We start from the raw sequence: 24,722 nt of genomic DNA, 5'->3' as shown, positions 1-24,722 counted from the left end.
AATGCTGTGTTTTGGTATAGATGTCCCTGAAAAATTACTTATGCAGAACATAATTTTGCAAGTATTTAATGGGAAAATTTGATGTAACAACGTTTGCACGTGCCCAGTATTTAATGAGGAGTTTTGTTGTATCTGCTAGGTTTGTATTGCTATGTTACTCATAAATATTTAAGTTCAAGATTGCCGCAAGATATGTAACATTCCAGAATCGCTAACATATGTACATTTTTTGAGTCCTCTTCTCATGCTATTAAACAAAAAGTGAACCAATTCTGGCAATCTATCAATGCATGATATTGTCAGATTAATTTAAGCATCCTGTAGAGAAGGACCTTGTTTCTCTGTAATAATTAAGAACACCTTGCCTGGAGGCCACAGTCTTTATGTTTTCATTTATTAAAGATGACATTTATGAAAACAACTTAATTGCTAAACTCATCCTTAAACTTTGGATTACGAAAACAAGTATATTTTCTTTAAGTCATTGAATTCAGAAATACTGAGAATCAGTATAAATAAAAATATTGGTTTGCTTAATTTTTGTTTGTCAATAATTGCACTTCATTCTAGAAACACACCCAGCATTAAATAAATCTTTGTGTCTTGGACAAACGTAAATGTAAAAACAATTTATATAACAGAATGCAGAATTACAGTATTGAATAGAAACATGTATGAGTGTCTGTATGTATGTGTGTTATATATATATATGTGTGTGTGTGTGTGTGTGTGTGTGTGTGTATGTGTGTATATGTGTATGTGTGTGTGTGTGTGTGTGTGTGTGTGTGTGTGTGTGTGTGTGTGTGTGTGTGTGTGTGTGTGTGGGCATGTATGTGTATGTATCTGTGTGCGTGTGTGTGTGTCTGTGTCTGTGTATCTGTATATATGTGTGAGTATGTGTGTGCGTGTGTGTGGGGGCATGTATGTGTATGCATCTGTGTGTGTGTGTGTGTGTGGGGGGAGGCATGTATGTGTATGAGTGGTGTGTGTGTGTGTGTGTGTGTGTGTGTGTGTGTGTGTGTGTGTGTGTGTGTGTGTGTGTGTGTGTGTGTGTGTGTGTCTGTGCATGTGTGTGACTGAGCTTGTATTACCAAATTAAATACTCAGATGTTAGTGTTTATGCCAGTGACTTTTGTGTCTGCATACCTATCACTGTCAGTCATCATGCTATCAGTAGTTTTAGCCATTAATATAGGTGACATTTTCTACTACTAATTGCATCCAAGTATTTCTTCTTGCATTCAGTCTTCATTAAAATGCTATTTTGCTGGTATAGCAAGCAAACAATATATAAATGTGTGCAAATGTATGCGTGCATATATAAACACACCCATATACACATAAGAAATGCTGAATCATATTTATATGTAAAAGATGGCCAGTGTGCTTACACACATTTTTTTATGTAAAGAAAACATTTTGAATCCCTTATGTTGGGTAGTTTTTGGTGCAGTGTGTCAGCTCCATTCACTACAAATACACAAAACCATTCTTTCTTTGTCTGTTCATGTTACAATGTTGCCACTGCAATCTTGAAAACTGTTTTGTTATTGATTAACTCAATAAAATAATATTTAAGCATGAAAATGTATTTTCCTGAATGTTTAAAGCTTACACATTTGAATTCACAATTTAAGTATCTTAAGGCATTTTAGGATATAAATCACATGTCCAGAACGTATCTAAACTATCTTGTGTTAGTTTGCAAATAACTGAGCACCAGCTTGGTAAGAGAAGTTTTTATTTGAATGTATATTTTAATTTTTAACTTTTACCATTGTTTTTTTACTGTTTGTAGGAAGGAAGGGATAGCTTGTAGGTGGAAAGATTTACTTATATTTTGTTGTTTTAGCTTTAATTTTCACTGTTAGTTGCTAGAAATGGATAGGATTTAGACAGGGAAACTTTAGTCATCCCAAGAGAACTAGCCAGCTATAAATTCACACAGACTGCAGAGAGGGCATTCCAGAGTTATCTAAACAATGCTGTCTTGGTTTGTGATTGATTGATCTTTACTGTTAAAAAAGAGGTGTGACTGCAAGTGATAGTGAGAAAGGAATTCCAGCTTTTCTGTGACTTTCACAACTTAAATGGTCAGAGCTACAACTTTATTGTACTTAATTTAGTATTTAAAACAATGTAAGAAACTTCTCTGTGTGGAATATTTTCAGTCTATATATTTCTAGTTAATCACTGTATATTAATCAGATCAGACAATAGTAGTAGAAGTAGCGAACGTAAACTCATCAAGTCAAAAAGTAGTAATAGAAAATATATAATTCTACAGCATTACTAAGTATTCGAAAGTAATCCAAGCAAGGCAGGCAGTCTGTTTCCAGTCGAAAATCCTTTATTAAGTACACAGACAAGCAATGCAAGTAAAACAAAAATAGAGTAATAATTTCCTCACAAGCTTTCTAAATATATATATACTTTTTATCAGGCATGGGAGTGGTTTATTGTGCTGTAAAACAAAGTGTTATTGGTACACATGTTAAATTCACATCCCTTCCCCCATCAGTGTGACATTGGAGCTGGTCCTGCCCTACCTAGTAGCTGTCATAATAACATATAGCCCTAATGTACTTTAATGGTACATCTTATTTAACCAAATTATTAAGTCTGTGATTTTATACAAGGCAATATACTACATGGCTGGAAATATATCAACCTTAGTTCATTTTGCGATCAAAAATTATATATAAATATACACATATACATTTTGCATGTAAAAATCAGTTTCTATTTTCATAACCTATTGTTAACAAAGATCGCTTTCGTCCTTCTAGACTTCTTCAGGTCTGTGTACAAGAACCCTAAAAACCTAATTTAGTATTTAGTTGCATATTGTTTGTGTGATTTTTCTTATATAAGACCACAACAGGCACCCAAAGAGGCAGAAGGTAATAATAAAACACGAGCCTGTAGGTGTAAGCAGCAGCAGGTTTAATCACATAAACGCCACACAATACAAAGCATTTTTGTCCACCAGACTTCCTCAGATGTAAAAAGTCTGGTGGACAAAAGTGCTTTGTATTGTGTGGCGTTTATGTGATTAAACCTGCTGCTGCTTACACCTACAGGCTCGTATTTTATTATTACCTTCTGCCTCTTTGGGTGCCTGTTGTGGTTTTATTGGTTCCTGGTTCTGTGGCACCCTTTCCTTGGAGTTTTTGGATTTTCTTATATAAGTTTATTTCAATTTTCTTTGAACTCTGTGATAACTGATTTTTATTATTCTTTTCTGTTAGAATTTTTTTATTTATTTGCAGCTGAATATGGACTCTTTAAATGAGCATGCCATTAATAATTTGTTAAAGCAGAAATATCTTCCACAGCATAATAAATGCTATGTATATTTAAAGGTAACAATGGTGACCCGTGTTCCTCACGTCCAAGATTGGATGATTTGCTTACCATTATTAGTATTAAATCTAGACTTACTGATGACGATTGCGATTGTGCAGTTGGCACGGGTGGAGAATTGCTGTGACATATATTAATGACTGGACTGATGAGATAAATAATGTTAGGCAAAAAGCTAATAGAACACATTTAGGAAAGTAAATGTATATTGTTTGTAATGATCCCTGAACCCCTATAAAACAAGATAATGCCACTGACAACTTTGGAACTTTTGATGCAAGTATTCAACAATCTGAGGATTCAGAGCGAATAGAAGTAAATTAAAAAAAAAAAAAAGAAAGGAAGAAGTTCACAACAAATAGCAAAGAAGAAAAAGCAACTGACCAATGACTGTAAAGCAAAAAAATGTGTACTAAAAGGGACACTGCTTTGTTATGTAACACACAGGTTACAGGGAATGACGACATTTTTCTATCTAAAAATCTTCAGTCTACAGAAAAAAAGTTATCCCTTTCCAAAAGAGAAAGTAGAAAAAGAGGTTAAGGGCAGGTGTAAAGGAAGAAATCAAAACTGAACATGGAAGGATCAAAGAACATTACTGTAAGAAAAAAAAGAGGGGAAAGACAGACACTGACAGTAGGGCTCATACTGTAGATGTACACAGCCAGCTGGAAGACAACTATGTGCTTGCAAATAGAATAAACAATGAAAACAACGGATTAATAAGACTAATGGTGATGAAGATCATTCCTTTGTAACAATTGGTATAACAGATATTACTAAATTAGAGGTTGAAGATTCTTGAAATCTGGTCAGAAAAGATATTCTTTTAATTGGAGATTCAGTTTTATTAGAGGAACTGATACTTACATTTGTAGAGTTGTAGAGATGATAATGAACATTGAATAGTGCTGTGCTTGCCAGGAGCAAAACTACAGGAATGTGATATAGGCCTTAGAATGCTTTAATGTAAGGAAGTATGGATCTGTTTTTATTTCATGTTGGTACAAGTGAGCTCATCTGCAAAGATTATTTGACTGTTAGTAAGGAACTTACAGCCCTCTTAGGTAAGCTTGTATAGGTGTTAGGACATATTTTTCACAAATCACATATAAAAATAAGAGTCAGGTTACTGTGAATGAAAATATTTTGGGGTAAATACTTACATGAGAAAATGTCTCATCTTAAAAAATAGAAATATGTAGGGCATCTAGTCCTAATTTTGGGCACAAGTGTTCAGACAGGATGGTGTGAGTTTGTCAAGATCAGGGAAGACAATTTTGCAACAGATATTTTACAATATTTGACAAACATAAGGTGTGATTTTTAATTTAATGGCTCACAGCTATCAACATGTGATGCATCTCTGATGGTTGTTAATGCTAGGAGCATTAATAATAAACTTATTGGAAAATTTGCTACTTTCCCACAAGACTGATGTTATTGCTTGTGAAACATGGTTAAAGAACAATGACTGGAAACCAGTTCTGCCAACATATAAAAATTTTTACTGTAACAGACGTTCTAACAAAAAGTCGGGTGGAGGTGTTATGATAGGGATTAAAGATACTTATGTGACCTGTGATTTTTACATATTTAGTGATCCCACCAATACTATAGATTGGGTAACTGTGACAATAAAGACAACCATAGAAAGTATAACAATTATTGCAGTATATAGACCACCAAAGTCAAGTGCTGATGACCTAGAGGAATTCACTCATTTCTTACATGAAACACATGAGGGAAAAATAATAGAGGCTGGGGGCATACATTTAACAGAAACAGACTGCAATAATGTTGATTCAACAATGTCAGTAAGGAAATTATTTTCAACATATGCTTCGGATTGTAAAAGAAAAGCTACCAGGGAACAGAACATACAAGACATTGTGTTTCTAAAGAAATCACTGTTACTTCATGTCAAGTTTTACCACTGTTGATGTGCAGAGATCCTGGGGTTATAAAGATTAATTTGTTGCTAGATAATTCTGCCAAAACTGAAATCTAAATCAATGCACAGAAGATTAATAACAGATTATATGCAAGCAAAACAATCACTATGTAAAACAAATTGGAGTGATATATTCCATTGAAAAACTGCAGAAGGAATGTGGAAATATTTATTTATTTATATTTATTTATTTATTTATTGACATTTGTTAACTGGGTTTGTCCAACTGGGCTTGTGGCCCATTTTCAGTGGAGACCCTAGGAGAAAAGCTCCAGTAGTACATTTTTAAACAAGTACAATTTTAAACAATATTGATATAATAGCAGTTATAGCAAAAAGATTCACATATGTTGGGTTACATGCATAAAGTTAAAATTGCATTAAAAAGAAGCTTAGTAACATCATTTTACCTTGATATAGTTCAATAGGTCAACAATAACATTTTTTTGTTTGTATAAAATTATGCAAATGCATAGTAGACACATTGGAGAGAGAGGTGTAATGAGGTACTAAGTATGGTCCTTTTGAGGGTACATAAAGGGAAGGAAGACTAGGTGGGGTCATGGCAAGGGCAGGTCCAGGAATTGAGAAAATAAGCTTTTAGTTCATTATTAAAGTGTGAGGTGTGGGAGATTGAATGGAAGTCAAGGAGAAGTTTGTTCCAAGCATGGGCAAGGGAGTGTTTGTAGAGTAGTTTGCCTACTGACCTTTTGTGGGTGGTAGATATCAAGTAATTGTTGGTTAGAAGTATGGAGGGTCCGGTATGGGATGTAGATGGAGACTAAGGAAGATAGAGATGGACAGAAGGAGGTTTTATAAAGAATAGAGTGTAGCATATGAAACTGGTAAGATAGTAGAAAGTGGGGAGGTTCAAGCCATTGAAGAGAGTTTAAAGAAATGCAGTGGTGTGAGTTGTATGGGGAGTTAGTAATGAATCTGGCTATTTTATGGTAAGTATGACTGGAGTTTGTTTAGAGTGGAGGCCTGGATATTGGTAAGAACTGAGGCGGCGTATAAGAGGGAGGGGAGGAGGAGTGCCTGGCCCAGGGTAAGTCTAGATTCAGGGGTTAGGAAATTTTTGTTCCGATATAGCAGACCTAGTTTCTGTTTTTTTTTTTTTTTTTTATACACTGGAGTATGTGTAGGTTGAACTTCAGTTCATCATCGATAATGATCCCAAGGAGTTTTGTGTGGGTGTCAGGTTGGATATTTGTATTGTTAGAGGATTTAATAAAAAAGGAGGTTTTGTGATGAGAAAGAGAATGGGGAAGGAAAAGTAGGAGTTTGGTCTTTTTGGGATTTAGGATCAGTAGGTTGTGAGGGAGCCATTGTTCAGTGGATAGTAGGGCCTGTTGGGTCAGGGAGTGTAGTTCAGGAATGTTTTTTGAAATGGATATAAGTGTGGAGTCGTCGGCATACTGAATAAGGGAGGATTTTTTGCATGAGGTGTAAAGATCATTGGTGAAGATGTTAAACAAAAGGGGTCCCAAGATGGAGGCTTGCTAAACACCAGTGGAGATGGCAAGGAAAGATGAGGAGGATGAGAGCCATTTGACAGATTGTTCTCTGCCAGATAGGTAACTATTAAACCAGGGAAGTTCAGAGGGGGATAGGTGGAGATTTGCAAGTTTGGCTAGTAGTAGAGGATGAGAGACTGTATTGAAGACTTTGGAGAGATCTAGGAAAAGACAGGATATATGTTTATTGTTGTCTAGGGCCTCTGCAATGATATGAGTGAAAGAGAGAAGGGCAGTGGTGGTGCTGTGGTGAGGAAGAAATTCATGTTTGGTAGGGGTAAGTAAGTGGAGCATGAGGAGGTGATTGAGAAGCTGTGAGTGAATACATTTTTTCTAATATCTTGAAGAGGGGACAGAATGGCAATGGGTCGGTAGTTTGAGGGGTCAGTAGAGTTTCCACCTTTATGAAGAGGGATAGTAAAGAAAGATTTCCAAAGAGTGGGGACAGTTGATTCCAGAATAGATTGATTAATTAGTTTAGGTATGGGATAGGCAATTGAGTCAGCAGCAAGTTTGAGGAATGTAGGAGATAGATTGTCAGTGGAAGGAGAGCAATGTTTTAGCTTGAGTAATAGAGATCTGATGTAAGTAATGGGAACTGGCTCAAAAGAAAACAATGTTGTGTTAGTAGGACTTGGAGGGGTGGGTGTCAAAGTAGAGTTTGACTTAGAGGTTACCAGATTTTGGATGGAACAGATAAAGTGTTTATTCAGGAGGGTAGCTGTTTTCTGAGAGGAAGAGTTAGGGTATGGGGAGGGATTAGAGTGCTTTCCAGACTAGAGGATGTTGTTGAGAGTTGACCAAAATTTTCGAGGATTGGATTTGTTGTTAAGCTGAGCAGAGCTATACTATAACTTTTTGTCATTAGTTGTATGGTTTTTTGCAAGGTTCCTCAGTTGCCTGTATTTTTGAAGAAGATGTGGTTGTTTAGTTTTAGTCCAGGTTTTCCAAGCACTATCTCTTTGTTTCATAAGGGACCTAGTCTCCTTGGAGAGCCAGGTTGCATGATTTGATTTTACTCTTATCTTCCTAGAGGGAGCTAAGGAGTTTAGAGTATTCACGAAGATGCTATTGAAAGTGCTTACAGCATCGTTTAGGGGGAGGTGTTTTAGGATGGACCAATCTATGTTGTGGAGAATGGAGTTAAATTGGGATGAACTGAAAGTCGATAGTTTTCGACAGTCTTTAATAAGGTGGGGTTTAGGAATATGGGATTAGTGTCTTAAGATGGTGGTAGGGAGATGATCACTTAGGGAGTCAGGTAAGGTGGTGGGATTGTGGTATTGGTGGGGGGGAATTGGTAAGGATCCAGTCTATGATGGAGCTGGAGGTGGAATTTTTATGGAAGTGAGTGGAAGATGTTATAAGTTGGTGGAAGCCGTGTAGGTGGATACTGAGTTGGAGAGAGTCAGTTGTGAGTTTGGACCAATCAATGTTGACATCACCAAGGATAAGTGTCTCATATGGTATGTTGTGGGAGAACTAGGATAGGATGTTTTCAAGAATGGGTAGATTGTTACCAGGAGTAAGGTAGAGAGAGGCAATTACAAGTTTTTTGTGGGGATTCAGATGGCAGTTAAGGATGATAATTTCAGCTGGGAGGATGTCAGGAATTGGGGAAGGGTATGGTGATAGGTTAAGGCTGTTTGAGTAGAGGATGGCCCCGCCACCCCCTTTTTTTACAGGTCTATCAGATCGGAAGATATTATAACCTGGTGGGAGTATTTCACTATTTGAGATTTGTGGCTTTAGCCAAGTTTCAGATAGGGAGAGGATGTGAGGGGTATTGAGAGCTATCCATGTGTGCAGCTCAGTAACTTTATTTGCAAGACTCTGAATATTCAATGAGTAAATAGTTAAGTATTTTGATGGAGATTATTGTTGTGACTGAGGTTGTTGACTGTTAGAGGAGTAAGATGGAGGCAGTGTAGAGGTAGTTTGGGAGAGAGTGAGGGTAGGGAGAGAAGAAGAGGGCCAGGGTTGGGATGGATATCTCCAGAACAAAGTAGGTTTTTAGTGAGGAGAGTGTGTGTAATAGATGTTAGATGGTGTTTGTATAGTTTAAACTTAGCTTTGTGGGAAGGTTTAAAAACCTGTATTATGGATAGTTTATATAGAATTGAGGTAGAGGTAGTAAAGAGATTAGGGGAGATAGTAAAAGATGACGTAGTTGGATATATGTTGTATGAGTGAGAAGTTGGTGAACATAGGAGTGGGTCAGAGAGATTGGAGTGGTAAGAGGTGGAGATAGAGAGAATAAGGAGTATGCACAAGATATTAGAAAATAATACGTGTTGGAATAAAATATGGTCAGATAGAGTAGGTACAGACAGTGGTATAGAGAAAGTGGTGTTGACAAGATTGACAGATTAGTAAGGTGGTTGTGGCAATAGGCAGGAAGTGGACATGTAGTGGCTAGTGGGACAGGAAGGGGAGGGATAGTTAGGTATAAAGGTAATTGCAATGGGGTGGCTGGGAATGGGGGTAGGGTAGGGGAGCAAAGTGAACCCGAGCATAGCGAGGGTGAATGGAGTGGGGCTAGCACCCTGGTCAAGATGAAGTCAGAGAAACAATCAGAAAAAGATAGTGAAAAACTAACTTGAGAGACAAAGATATAAAGTTTCTAAAGGTATAGTCACCAGAAATAAATAAATAAAATATAAATAAAACATGAGCAGAAGTAAGCTTACAAAATGACACTGGCCTCAAGCTACACAAGTAGATTTACTTGAAGCAAACCCAGTGCTGTATGGTTAAAATAAGCTACAATAGAGAGGGGCTTTGGAATGGGAGAGAGGTCTTACTAGCAGCTAAAAGCAGGGCAAAAAATAAAAAAAACATTAATATGTAAGAGTCTGAAGACAGTAAAATAGGGCAGGTGCACTAACAAAGGCAGTTATAAGTGAGGCTAGTAATGAATTCAGGGAAGGGTAAAGTACAGAGCAGGAGAATATACACAGAAACAGGATGATGATAGTGGGTAACCAAAGCTGCTGGCGTCTGCTTTTCATGGCGACTAGCAAAGAAAACACTGTAAATTCCTGCTGTGCTTATAAATTCTAGCATTAATTAAAAGATTAGCTTATCATGTAGTAGTTATTCACTGGGGCATATACTTCAGTAGTATTATTTTAAGGTTAAAATGGTGGCTTCCGGACCGATGGTTAGAGTTGCAGGGTATCTGTTAAGGTCCTCAAACCTGTGTTGCCTGTACTGTGGCCAGGAGAATACCGCAGTGAAAAATCCACTAGGGAAATAAAAATAGAAAGGAGGGGGATTAGTTATGAGCAAGTAATTCAGGAAAAGAGAGAGAGAGAGAGAGACAAAAGATTTGAAAGAGAAATTGGTTGAATATAAAAATGTAAAAAAAATGTTTAACATCAGAATCTAGGCATACAATGTCAGGAGGATAGATTTCCATAATGACAAGATACTTGATTAAAACAAGAGGCAAAAAAATGTAAAAGAGGTTGAACTACAGCTTTGAAAATGGAAAGAAGCTGGCCAAACAAATTAAGTGTAGTGTGAGATAAGATCAAGAAAAATTGAAGAAAATTTAAATAAGGATATTGAGCATAATAGGAAATCATTTTATAGATACAGAAGATGCGGAAGAAGTAAAGACATACAAATTGATAAACTGAGAAGATTCTTAAATGTATTCTCAGCCTCAACAGATTATAGATATATTTACAAAATCTTATGCAAAACAGTTTGGCTCCACAAAGGGGGTGATAAGTTGTCCATGTGATATCTAAAAAACCTCAGATACTGAAATCAGATTAGATTATATTGAAAAAGAACTATCCAAACTGGAACAGTTATAATTTAATCAGGCTACTACCAATCAGTAATAAATGCAGCAGAATAAACACAATTGAGTACTTTTAAGAAGAGGCAAAAGCAAAATAAGGTAATAAAGTAGGAAGAAACACAAATACAGTAAAAGCAGATAAAGTGCATTTTTTTTTATATAACAATAGAAAACAAGCAAACTGATTTGAACAAATTACCCAATTAATCGGTAAAAAAAACCTCAGGAATGAGCCTTGTTCCAGCAATCTTCAATCAGACAAGTTCAGGGCCTAAGTGGGTATGCCTCCTCAAATGTTCTCTCTGTATTAGGCAGGATGAGCTAATGAGACTAGACTAGGATAAAGCTGGGATAGGGCTGAACAGATGGGAATGGTAGGAGTGTCTGAAATCAAAATATGATCTCGCTGTGAGTGAGTAAATGAGATGGGCCCAGGAGGAGTGTTCAAATTTACAGGAGGGGCAGTCAATTCCAAAGCCACCAACATTAATACCACAACAAGAACAGGGAGGGTGCATGGGGAAAACTAACTGCAGACAGGGAGAGAACAGAGAGAGAGAGAACGCACATTTTTCAGTAAAATAAATAAGCAGATAAATGCAGTACTATTTTTAACACAATATTCAATGAAACAAACAGAAAAAATAAAATTCAGTACTATCTTATAACACTGCAAGTTTGTACTTAGTTGTAATAAAGTTGATGTAGGGTATGCAAAAGCTAACCAACCAACTCCAGTATGCAACTATTCAGCAGAACTAACTTCACAGATAAGGGACTAAGACTTTAAGGCACAGAGAATCCCTCTAGGCTAAGACTTCTACACTGAATAACAATGAAGTGAGAAGAATAAACTAACTGCAGACAGGGAGAGAACAGAGAGAGAGAGAGAGAGAGATCACAATTTTCAGTAAACAAATAAGCAGATAAATGCAGTTCTATTTTTAACACAATATTCAATGAAACAAACAGAAAAAATAAAATTCAGTACTATCTTATAACACTGTAAGTTTGTACTTATCTCATCTTGTAATAAAGTTGATGTAGGGTATGCAAAAGCTAACCAAACAGCTCTAGTATGCAACTATTCCAACCAGCACTCAGTACAGCATAATGTTTCTACTTCTGCTGGTCTGTTCTGATGTGCTAGCATTTCTGACATTGTGGTATCCTGACATCTGCTTCATCCTGACAGTCCATTTTACTCAACAGGCTGCTTATAGTTTTGGATGCAATTAATTTCATTTTCCCTTCATTTTCATTATATTTCTATTGCTATCCATTTATCCCTCACACTTAAAATTAGTTTCAGCTCACACCATGAAGACATGCTCTGGTCATGAGATAATGCATTTATTTAATTTATATTTGTTTACTAGAGTAGTGCACTGTTCAGTACTGTCCAATTTCAGGCTTAGCCTGGTGAAATACAAAGAATTTCACAAACAATAAAATGCAACTAATAACAGAGTAGTTCAGATGAGTTAAACAGAAAAACTGTATATGTACAGTCTAGTAAACAACAAGGGTATCATGTACAATGATTCTTTAGTTTCTAAAGTGACTGAGCCATCAGTAATTTTTTGAGAGGAGAAGAGAACAAGAAAATTGAGAGGGACGGTGTGTTTGGTGATGTGTACTTGTTGAAGTAGGAGCGTTTGTTCGCATTAAGTACTCTTTTGTTCAAAAAAGCTTTATTGCTCTTTCTCATGAAGAGATAATACATACTCAGTTATTATAATAAAATAATGATAAAGAATAAATGCACAAAGGATGAACATACCCAGACTATGTACAATATATACAAGGCCTGAACTCAATAGCTGACAATATTAAAGTTCCTAAAAAGATTCTTCTTATCTTTCTTTTAATCATCAGAGGCACGATTTTGTTGAAAAAAGTCAATAAGAGATATCCCTTTTATCCAACGATTATTGTTAAATGGTTTAGGATGAATCCTGACTTCTTTTACTTTGGTCTTGCTTAATGCAGTTTCTTTTAAAAAGGATAAAAAGTCTTCAAAAAGCAGTGATGTAGTTGAAGAAATATGTTTTGAGTTGCATTCTGAATTTGGAATTATCACTCATTCAGTATTGTAAACTTAAATACATGTCTGCAAGTTCCCTGCCATAAACAACAGAAGGAGGAAACTGATGCGGAATAAGGTGAAGTCCCAAGACTGGAAAAACTCCCTTATCAGCCTCAATAAAAAGTTGAGATCCCTCATCAAATCCTCAAAAGCTAGCTATGAAAACAAAATTGCAGCAGATAGTAAAGGCAACCCCAAGGCCTTCTATAGTTATGTAAAGAATCAACACGGCAATGCCCAGATTTGCTCTGAGCTACTGCACAGTGGTACCTCCTATACCGAGCCAATAGATATTGCCAATATACTGGCCGACAGATTCAGTGCCAACTTTACCCCTCCCCCCCAAAGGACCAATCACAATACCAGTAGATTGCCAGTCACCCAGTATTACTCCTGCACAGGTTAAAACACCACTATCCAAGGCCAAGAATACAGCTTCTATGGGACCTGACAATATCCCTGGCTGTGTTCTACATGAACTACAGAGTGAACTGGCACCTCACCTGTGTGCCCTGTTCAATCACAGACTCACCTCAGGCTTTGTCCCTCCCAAATGGCAGACCGCTACCGTCATCCCTCTGCATAAAGCAGGAGTAACTACAGACCCTGGGAAGTATCGCCCCATTAGCCTGACGAGTCTGATATTCAAAGATATGGAACACATCATCATGGACCTAATAAACAAGGATATAGGGAATCTCCAAACTCTGGATCCCACACAGTTTGGTTTTGTGAAGGGTAGATCATGCCTACTCAACCTGGTTGACTTCTTTGAGTCAAGTCACCAGAGCTGTGGATGAAGGCAAGGTGGTTCGTACAGCCTACCTCGATCTGGCCAAGGCCTTTGATACCATTTCCCACTCAGGAATCATAGAAAAACTCACTAAGCCAGGCATCAACCTCTATATCACTAGGTGGGTTGCAAACTGGCTCACAGATAGAACCCACAGTGTGAAAGTAGCTGACTCCAAGTCAGACTGCTGACCAGTCACGAGTGGAGTCCCACAGGGTTTGGCCTGGGTCCTCTTCTGTTTGATAACTACTTCTCTGAAGTCCAGGCCAACACAAAGGGATTCTGGCTGACAACGTTCACAAGTGATTGCAAGTTGGGAGCTATTATTAACTACCCAAGTGATGTTGACATCCTACAGAAAGGCCTCACTGAGACCAATGACTAGTGACAGAACCATGGCCTTAAGCTCAATGGCCAAAAATGTGTCATCATCCCCTTTAGAAAAAACCCAGTTCCCATGAATTACCACATTGATGGTAGTCCACTGAACACAGAAGGCGTTAGAAGAGATCAGGGAACACAGGTTGACAGCAACCTCTCTTTTGATCACCACATTGCCACTGTGGTCAAAAAGTCCTTCTATTTGGCACATCTTATTATTAAGGGTTTTGCATCCAGGAAGAAAGAGGTCATTGTCTCCATCTACTCTTCCCTCATTTTATTTATTTATTTTATTTTACATTTGTTGACCGGGATAGTCCGACTGGATGCATGTCCATTTTCAGCAGAGGCCCGGGGAGAAAAGCTCCAAGGGTAAGCAGATACAGCATTACATAATACCAGCATTACATATTACAAACAGACTATTTACAGAGATTACATAAGTAAGCAAGTTAAACAAGTTCCACAGGTTACAGTTAGTCCTGAGCACAAGTCAGGATTAAATTAAATTACACAGTAAACTGGTTAACAGATTTTTACACATTCGAGTTAGCCAGGCTTGATACATTGACATAGCCAGTTAAGTGACAAATGTTGTTTGAGTCTAGTTTTAAACTGACCTAAGGTGGAAAGTAAGGTAATATCAGCTGGAAGAGAGTTCCAGGATCTACTTACGGAGTTTGCAAAGAGAGAATCACTGGCTGTGTTATTAATTTTGCTAGTCTGAATTAGTAGTTTGTTACAGGATTGAAGTGGTCTAGGATTGTTATAGGGGGTGATAATATTTTTAAGTGCAGGAGTATTGTCCGGATTATAGAGGATTTTATAGGCCATAATCAGTTGGTTATACTGGATTAGGCTAGGTAGTTCAACCAACCAAGCTGATTTAGATTGATGCAATGATGTGTCCTAAAAGGCAGCTCAGTGGCAAACCTGGCAATGTGGTTGTAGCAAATTGAGAGTTTGTTAAGGACAGTCTTGTTCAAATTCGAGAGTAGAGGGGATGCATACAGAAGGGTTGAAAGAAGGTGAGAGCGAGCTATGGCAATTTTAGCTGGAGGGTTAGGAAGGCTTTTATTCTGTAAAGTGACCCTAGTTTTTTATTGATGGTTTTGATAGTTTGGTTAACATGTAGGTCAAATTTGAGATTATTGTCTATGATGACACCTAATAGTTTTGTAGATGGGTCAGGGGAGATTATTGTGCCATCATTTGATTTTATGGTAAAGGTGAAAGCGGTAGACCTACATGTTGGTGAAAATAACAGCATTTTAGTTTTTGGGATTTAGGATCAGATGATGTTCAGAAAGCCAGTTTTCTATTGTATTAAAGGTGGTCTGGGTAGCTGACCATAACTCTACTGGAGAGGTGGCTGAGCAAATCAGAGTAGAGTCATCAGCATATTGGATACAGCTGACTTTTGGAATGACAGTATAAAGGTCATTAATGAAGATGGAGAACAGCAAGGGCCCTAGTATAGAGCCTTGTGGTACTCCAAGGGTGTTAGGTAGAAGGTTAGAGAGTTTGTTCTGCCAGAGGATAGCCTGCTGTCGACCATTCAGGTAGGATTGAAACCATTGGAGGGCTCCAGTATCTAGACAGAATGTTTGCAGGGTGTGGATTAAAAGTTGGTGATCAACCATATCAAATGCCTTGGAAAGATCCAAAAAGAGGGCTGAGGATATATAATTATTGTTGCGATTATGGTTTATGGTGTTAGTAAAGGCTAGGAGGGCTGAAGTAGTTCTGTGATGAGGACGGAAGCCATGCTGAGTGTCTGCCATAAGCCGATTTTGGATTAGGTGGTGCATGAGTTGTCTATGAATACATTTTTCCATAATCTTTGCAAGTGGAGCGAGTATAGCTATCAGCCTATAATTGGAGAATTCAGTAGAGCTGCCTCCTTTGTGAAGTGGGATTACATAGGATATTTTCCAGATGGTGGGAATTTTAGCTTCTACTATGGTTCGATTGATTAGTATTGAGACGGGGTAAGCAATAGCTGATTTTTGTAGGTACTCGGCAGGGAGTTGATCAGCAGAAAGTGTAGTGGGTTTTAATTTTTTGATCAAGGTATGGATAAGTGAAGTGGCGACTGGTTGGAAGCTGAACGCAAGTAGGTTTCTAGGGGTGCTACTTTCTGGACCAGGGGAGCTAGGAGGTAGTTGGCTAGCTAGGGCTTGAATTGTCTCAGTAAAGAATTGGTTAAAACTATCAGAAACATCTTCAGGGGTTTTATCAATAGTAGCAGCAGGGATTGGCATTGAAGTTTGTCCAGGATGTAGTAGATTATTTAAACCTGCCCAAAACTTCTGAGGGTTATTTTGATTTACTGTCTGTAAATTACAGTAGTATTGTTTTTGTCTTGTAAAATTGATTTTTTGGTTTAGTTCCTGGATTGCCTGTATTTAATGTGATCTTGAGGGTCTTTAGAAGAACGCCATAAAGCCCATGCTTTGTTTCTAAGGGTAATTTTGAGTTTAGACTCTATAGAAAGCCATGGCGCAGTTTTTGCCTTGGTTCTCTTTGAATGAACAGGTGCATGCAAATCAAGGATCTCAAGGAATTTGTTGTTAAAGTATGCTACTGCTTCCTCTAAGGGGAGGTGTTTTAGAATAGACCAATTACATGAGTTTAGTTCTTGTTGGAATTTGGCAGGGTCAAAGTTTTTATTGTTTCTAACCTTTCTGAGTAAGGGTTGTTGGGAATTAATGGCTTTGTGCTTAATTACATATGTGAGAAGATGATCGCTTAGGCCATTAAGGAGGGTACCAGAGGTGTACAGTTGGGGGTGACAGTTTATGAGTACCCAGTCAAGTATACTTTCTTTTTGGTTGGGTTTATCTATCCTGGTAGGGGTGGATATGATTTGTGTAAATGCATGCAGGTTAATATGGGTGGTTGGGGATTCTAAGGAACAGGTTCCCCAGTCTATGTTAAAGTCTCCAAGTAGTAGGGTTTCTTGGGAGTAGTGACATGATAACCAGTGCAGGATATCTTCAAATGTAGATATATTGTTACCTGGGGGAATGTACATACAGATGATATTAATGCATTTATTTTTATTAAGTTGCAATTTGGTGGCAAGAATCTCAGAGTTATTAATCTGAGGAGGTTGTATTACATCTATGGTGACATTCAATAGAGTACAGCTACCCCACCCCCCTTCCTCGAAGCACGATCCAGCCTGTGTATGTTTTACCCAGGTGGTAACACTTCATTGTCTTTAGTGTTAGGTTTTAACCAGGTTTCAGATAAACAGAGAATCTCAGGGGAGTGGACATCCAGAAGTGCATGCAATTCATGTACCTTGTTGTTAATGCTTCTAATATTGAGATGACAGACTAGGAGAGAGTTAGTTGGCCTATTAATTGTACGGTTATAGCTTAGATTACAAGTAGAGGGGGTATGTGTATCTGAAGTGAGTTGGCCAGGGTTGGGGTGAATATCACCACCAAGTATTGGGTTGAGTCTATACTTGGTGATGAACTTCAGGAATTTGTTTATTAGTTTGTGGTAGTGTTTGGATCTAGAGCTAATGTGCCTGGGGTTGAGATATTGATAGACTTAACAAGATGTTGGATAGGATTTGGTACTGTAAGTATGGTTGAAGGTGGAAGGATTTACAGCTGGGGTGATAGTATGGCCTTTTGGGACCTGAAATCCCATAAGAAACTGGTTTTCATACAAGGTAAGGAGGTATGGTGTGAACAAGAGGGGTAGTAAAGAGGAGTATATCATTATATGTGATTCAGCTAGTGAGTGAAGGAACTGTTTTACCTGGTGATGCAACACCAGAAGATAGAGTGGTGAGGTAAAGGTACTGGAAGGGGGTGGGAGAATGCCAGATGAAAGCTAATAGGTGCTATTAAATGTAGGTAGTAGAATAGGGGTGGGTGGAATTATCCCAGATGAAAGCAGATAGGACCTAGAAAGTGGGGGAGTGGCTATAGTACTATAAATTTAGAGGTACTGGGGGTGGGAGGGAATTGGGGACAGGGAGGGGAGCGCAGAGAGCTCATTAGGCCAGTCATCGAGTCTAATTCCCATTTGGCATGTACCTCACTAGACATCTGCAACAACTGGAGAGGTCGCAAAAGTACCTCACAAAGAGGATCCTAGGCCCTAAACACTTGTCATATATGGATAGCTTCGAAAAACTCCAACTATTCTCTTTCTCATATCGCCTACTTAGACGAGATCTCTGCTTGACTTAAAAAGCCATGTCTGACCCAGCTGTTAGAAATGCTACATCTAAAGAAATCCCAATCCCTCCACACCACATGCTCCAAAGACATTAACCTCATTACCACAATCAACAGAATGTGCTGGAGAGACAGGTTCATACCCCAGATACTGTCCATGCTATGGAACAGACTTCCCATACATGTCAAGCAGAGCACCTCACTGGCCTTCTTCAAGAGAAATCTTGATGAGTGGATGGGAAATAGAAAATTCACCCCGGGGATCACTCCAGTGGCTCTACTCGACAGAGGCACTGAAAACTAAGGTGGGGTGGCACGATGCCATGGTAATCCTATGGGCTAGACTTGTAAAGGCTCCAGGGCTTTTAACTTAGTACACACCTATGAACCCATGAATCTATTACCAATATGCTGCCACCACAGTTTCAGCATGTATACATTTTCTGCAGCAAAGCCACAGGCAGAGTGCCCAGAGTGATGAAATTTGAGAAGATACCTAAACATAAACAAGGAGTAATCATGCAGTATGCAGCCAAGTTAGGGCCCAGCAGAACCACTCCTGTGGGAAAGTCAGAGCTCAGTTGTCTGGTGTATTCTGCTACTACTAGTTACAGAATAATAAATATTTGACAGGACTCTGCAAAAGTTAAAGACTGTCTACAAGTTCCTTAACCCTGAAGCTGCCTCCAGAAGACTGAGCCTCATACTGTTTGTTAGGTAGTCAATAGGTGTACAATTCAGGACTCCTTTAAAGAGCCAAGCTCAATTATCCAAAAGCAATATCTGGTTAAGTGACTTATTCAGAATCATACAATAGGCAAATTGATATTGATGGAAACAAACCCTGATCAACACCTGGCCTACAGGAAGCAACTTCTTAGCAACCCTTCACTTTACTCATCTGTACTAACTGCCAGGTGTGGTTGTTTTCATCTTCTACAAAGAGGAAATCAGTATCTTATTATGAACAAATGAAAAGGCAAATGGCATAGCAAAGGCACAATATTATACTCGTTGATTCCCACCTTAACCTACTTCATAGTCATTGGGGAGATGGAGCCTATTGCAGTACTCAGTGTGCACAAAAATAAAGAAAATAATTTGGGACAGGGCACTTGCTCCTCACAGGATGCATGCATGCATGCACTTCTTCACACACTACATGCACGCACACACACACACACACACACACACACACACACACACACACACACACACACACACACACACACACACACACACACACACACACACACACACACACACACACACACACACACACACACAAAATAACTCATGCACACACATATATCTATATCAAATTAAAGGATTGGCTGTTGACCTACAGCATGTCTATGGGACATGGAAATAAACTGAAACACACAATAAAAACCCATGTGGACACAGACAAGACATTCTTACAGAAAGTAACCAAACTGAGAACTGAAATACAGAGTTGAGCATTGTGAGGCCACAGTGGTAATCGTTGTGTCACTTTGGCACTATTCCTCCAAAACTATACCAATGAGCTCACACACAAATGTTAATCCAATATTTTGATACAAAAGTGGCATATCCTGCTATTCTGTAAAGCTAATTTGTGGACTTAATGCTGCCAGTCATAATAGCTTTCAGTGCATGTCTTCATGAAAAATGCACAGATGCCGATATGACAAAAGAAAAATGCACTCATACAGTGTTCTACCAAGGGTAAGGCTACTTCCATATTAGACCCATTTCCTGTGAGCACCTTGTAGTTGATGACATAAGGACAGCAAAACAGTAGATGAAACGGCCATAGAAAGCAGATGGAAAATCTCTGAGCTCTGGCTTACTCTGTGTCACAGACTGAGATGCGTAATTTCTACTTCTTGATAACTTGCTAAAAATATGAAGAGGCTTAATGCATCAAGCAAGTTTTTAATACTTTAAGAACTATCACGCTTTGAAGAGAAGACTGCTCATTTATTTTACCAGTTTCATAAATGATGTTTTTTTGCTGCTGTCATCATCAAATACAGTCCCTCAAGGGTGCTATTAAACATGTAAAAGAAGAAGATAATGACAGCCAGTAATCACTCCCTCGGGCCAGGTCAGGTTCACCTTGGAATATGAAAACTATTTTTGAGTTAGGCCTCAATTTAAGCTGACATATTGCATTTCCATAGGAACACAGTGCAGCTCTCAACTAAATACCACATACTGTATTGTACAGTCTATTAAATGATCATGTTCTGCAGGTGTGTTCATTTATTTTAGTGAGGAATTATGCATAGTTCTCAAAGTCTGTTCACCGTATTGACCCTATTTACTTCTCATACTTAAATAATGATGTGTACTCTAACCATGGCCTTACCTGCTGCTTTCAGGTGTATCATTGTTTTGAGGTAATTGTCATCTTACGTCACTGTTCAGCTTGAATTTTTTTAATTAGTATGTAAATATGCGTGATTCTTTACTCTAAAAAAAACTGGGGCTAAGCATGACATGACTCAGTCGATAATCGTTCTGCTGCCCCAGTCAATAAAAACACAAATAAATGAATGTATTTTCTGCAGTCTTTAGCCCCTGTTACGTGTCAGTCATCAGCACCCTCCTGGCCAGCCCACACATTCACTCCAAATACCCCAGCAAGGATTGACAGAGAGAAGCCATCATTTAGACTGGCATGGGGTGTTTTGAGCTTTTTCAGTTTTAAGCATTAAATCCCACATGCACCCAACAAAATGACAGGAAGGGGACATGAAATGGGATAACTGGAGTTCAGCCCCCTACTTCCAAAAAGTGGCCTTCCTCCAAGCAGCCTTTCCCCTCATCCCAAAACACAAGTGGTGGTTTCTCCGGTCTTCACCAGAGAACTCACACCGCTGTGCCTGAGTGAATACAGCCCTCTCCATCCCTGAAGGGAGGTGAGCGGGCTGCACCCCTTTACTACTCCACTCCCTAATTCTCCAATGCCAGTGTCATTAAGTGAACCCTGATCAACATCAGCATCTGTCTCTTGGAGTTAGGCCCAAATAAGTGAAGTTTTGGTGCAACGTCCAGTGTTTAACAGATGTCTTATACCCCCCCCCACACACACACACACACACACACACACACACACACACACACACACACACACACACACACACACACACACACACACACACACACACACACACACACACACACACACACACACACACACACACACACACACACACACACACACACACACACACACACAAACACACACAAGCTGTTTAGTTAGGTAGTTGTTTCTGTTTGTGTAGCAGAGTTTTTTTTAATTAGGAACCTAAGAATAACACTAGGCAAGTGATTATGTGGACCATAACATGCCGGGCCATGTACATCTTTAATTTGACAAACTTAAAAGTTCTTGCCACCCTTGTTAAGCAGTTAATACTGCTTACTTCTCAAATCCAGCAAGGCCTTATTTAGTAAACCCACTGTAAAATTGTCTCCACCCATCCAGTTATCAAGACTAGCCTTAAAGGTAAGTATGACTTTGTTTGTCCTGCTATGGCAACTTTCGTAGGCTTGGATTACACCAGGTTAGGAACCTACCCCTTCAGGGAGTCTTATTTATGTTTTGGTGTATATTTCGATCTCTAGAGTGGGTGTCTCTCAAGACACTGGTGTTGTAAGGAAATAGGAGGCCATATAGGACTGGGTCTTTCATGGCTCAAAAACCTTGGCACCAGTCACCTTGGAGTAGCAGGCAGGCTATACAACAGAAAGAAAGTTGTGCTAATCTTTCAGGATACATGCAGAATGTAAGACCTTGAATTCTCTTATAGGATTATAGGAAGTTACTAGGCTAACAGACCTAGGGCTATTAGCCTAGTAACTTCCTAGGAGGTAACTATCCCTAGCAACATATTAGCTTAGCCACGTTCTACCCTTATTTCTATGAGCAACACCTATTCCCCCTGTCAAAGCAGGACACAGATGGAACCCCAGGGGTGAATTTACAGTTACCCATCCAATTGTCCAGATTGCATCTGAAAAGTACCAATGAGGTACTCTGTTTGATGTGGGAGTCTGTTCCAAAGGTGTGCTAACCTCTGAGAGACAAATCTGTCCTTAAATAAGCAGAGTGCCTTTGCAGCAGAGCAAAAGCAAGTATTTAAATGTACAGACTTCTTGCACTGGCCAGGAATCAAACCTGGGTCAACTGCTTGGGAGACAGCTACGCTCACCACTGTACCACCAATGCATGTGCTTGGTTAGAAATATTTAGGGCTTTCCATGTGACTGATATGTTTGGATTTGTACATAGCAAAGGGGGCACTGTATTCAATGATGGCTCTGATAAGGGAAAGAAACAGGGTAGGATGACTTCATTTTGCTCTTGAAGATATTCTGTTAGTAATTAACTAGACCAGATTGAAGGATTTTCAGAATATGGAGAAAATATGATGATCAAATTAGAAAGAGAACTGTCCATGTAAGTACCCAGGTTTCTTATGACCTTCTCTGTCTTAGCAGGAGTACAATTTATAACATATGAGATGAGAGCAGCTATTTTATTTATTATTTTTTAGCATTTGTTTACTGGGAAAGTCTGACTTGTCTAGTTGCCCATTTTCAGCAGAAAAAACACAACAGTACAGCTCAGCAAACATCTTTACAGAATAAAACATATTCAGAAATTTTTAAAGTATATAAACTATACAGAAAATGAAGAAGGCGATGCTATACAAAGGAATAGTATTCACTAATGTTTTTCTACTTGCATACAACAATATTCAATAAAAAAGTTATATAAATGTCAGAGTAGTAAGGTGGAGAAAAGAAACAAAAAAGTTCACCCTGGTGAGGAACAGGAGCATAACCAGTTGCTGTTTAGATGGGTCTTTAGCAGGAATTTGAATTGTGCTGGGTCTGTTGTATTTAGTATATTCTGAGGGATAGTGTTCCATGCTTTAGAGATGTGATTAGAGTAAAGAGAGTCACTGTTTGGGGTATGTTCACGAATGGTGGGGTGATTGGTTTTATTGTAAGTTGGGGTTTCCTTTGTGTGGAGAGTGAACAGTATGGCATACAAGTGAACACAAACATTAAGTGCTTTTGTCGGTAATCAACCACAAGACTTCATCAGAATAACAAGAATGTTTCAAAAACACGTATTTAAATATGTTAACAACCACTTCCCTTAAACATCATTTATAAAATGATTGGTCAATTGAATTAATTAATTAAAAAACATGTTATACTCACTAACCGACCACCTAATTTTGGTTACCATCTATGTCAAAGATCTAATTATAGTAATCCCCCACGATGAAGGTAATACAATGTTTTATGACTTCCTCTGTAGAAATGCCAACCTGGGACATCCTAGGATATTAATGTATAAAACCATAATGGATCTCATCCTAAAAAACAACTTCATTAATTTTGAGGGTCAGTTGTTTAGGAAAAAACGGTGTTGCCATGGGGGTGGCTTCCGCCCCTTGTTTGCTAATGTGGTATTAGCCCAATGGGAAATGTCTGTATGTGTATAGACACTGTACATTTTATGGGTGTTACCTTGATGGCATACTAATTTTCTGGGAATGATCTTATGACTCATTCATTGCAGGAGTTTTTTGCATTTTTGAATTCTAGTACCACCTTCTTAAAATTCACCATGGAAACAAATAATATGGTTCATTTTCTAGATATCTCTATTTATAAGGATAGGATAAACACACTTTTATTTCAACACTTTATAGAAAGCCAACCTACTCTAATGGCCTGTTGCATTTTGACAGTGGTCATCCTATCCATCAAAAGAGATCTCTTGTTAAAGGGCAGTGGGTTAGGTTGGCTAGAATGGTTAGTGAGTATCACATGTTTTTAAACAGGATCAACACATTAAAAGATATGCTGAATAGGTGAGGTTATACTGCACAGTTTATTGAACCCATGTTGGAGGAAGTAGTCAAGAAGAGGTTGGATGGGCATTGTTTCCCACTATTAGGGAAGACTTATGAAGAAAAAAGGTCAGCAATTGGGGGAATAGAACATAATGTGGTGGTAACCAAACCTTTTGGTAATGCAATGGTATTGTCCTACAACCCCTTTTTGGCAGGATTAAAGAAATCATTAACAACAATTGTGTGTTGTTTGGTAGTGAACAAGAATGTCTCAATAAACTTGGGAACAAACCATTGGCAGTATATAAAAAAGATTTGTCTTTCAAAAATCTACTAAAAATGAATGTATAAAAGGAGATAAAAGGGTGGATGAGAAAGTGTGGGCACTGTATGCAAATCTTGGAGAATGAAATCTTCTATATTCAGGCTTATAGCAAGGTGACCTTGAAACAGAGATTAAATTGTGGCAGTAAATGTCTGGTATATGTGGCCATTTGTCAACAGTGCAGACGGTTTTATATAGGTAAAACCATCACTAGCCTAAACAAATGAATATACCAACACTTATATGATATACGGAGAAGCAGTACAAATAATGCATTGTCTAAACATATAGTTGAGTTCCCCAACCATCGGTTTAAATTTAGTGTTATTGAACAGGTTGGCAATAGGGGGAGAAGAAGCCCTATAGATTTATTCCTTGAGTATAGGGAATTAATATGGCGACTTAGATGTT

General features: G+C 38.4%; 1 non-coding gene across 1 annotated transcript; it reads right to left on the bottom strand.

Annotated features, from left to right (window-relative positions):
• Positions 1-22,269: 22,269 nt before the first annotated feature.
• Positions 22,270-22,341, bottom strand: TRNAG-CCC. The gene has a single exon. It is a non-coding gene; the product is annotated as a tRNA-Gly (tRNA).
• Positions 22,342-24,722: the final 2,381 nt, after the last annotated feature.

Source organism: Protopterus annectens, chromosome 5.part1, assembly GCF_019279795.1.
Source record: "Protopterus annectens isolate FY-2018-M chromosome 5.part1, PAN1.0, whole genome shotgun sequence".
Taxonomy (NCBI): domain Eukaryota; kingdom Metazoa; phylum Chordata; order Ceratodontiformes; family Protopteridae; genus Protopterus; species Protopterus annectens.
This window is presented reverse-complemented; position numbering and strand designations above follow the sequence as displayed.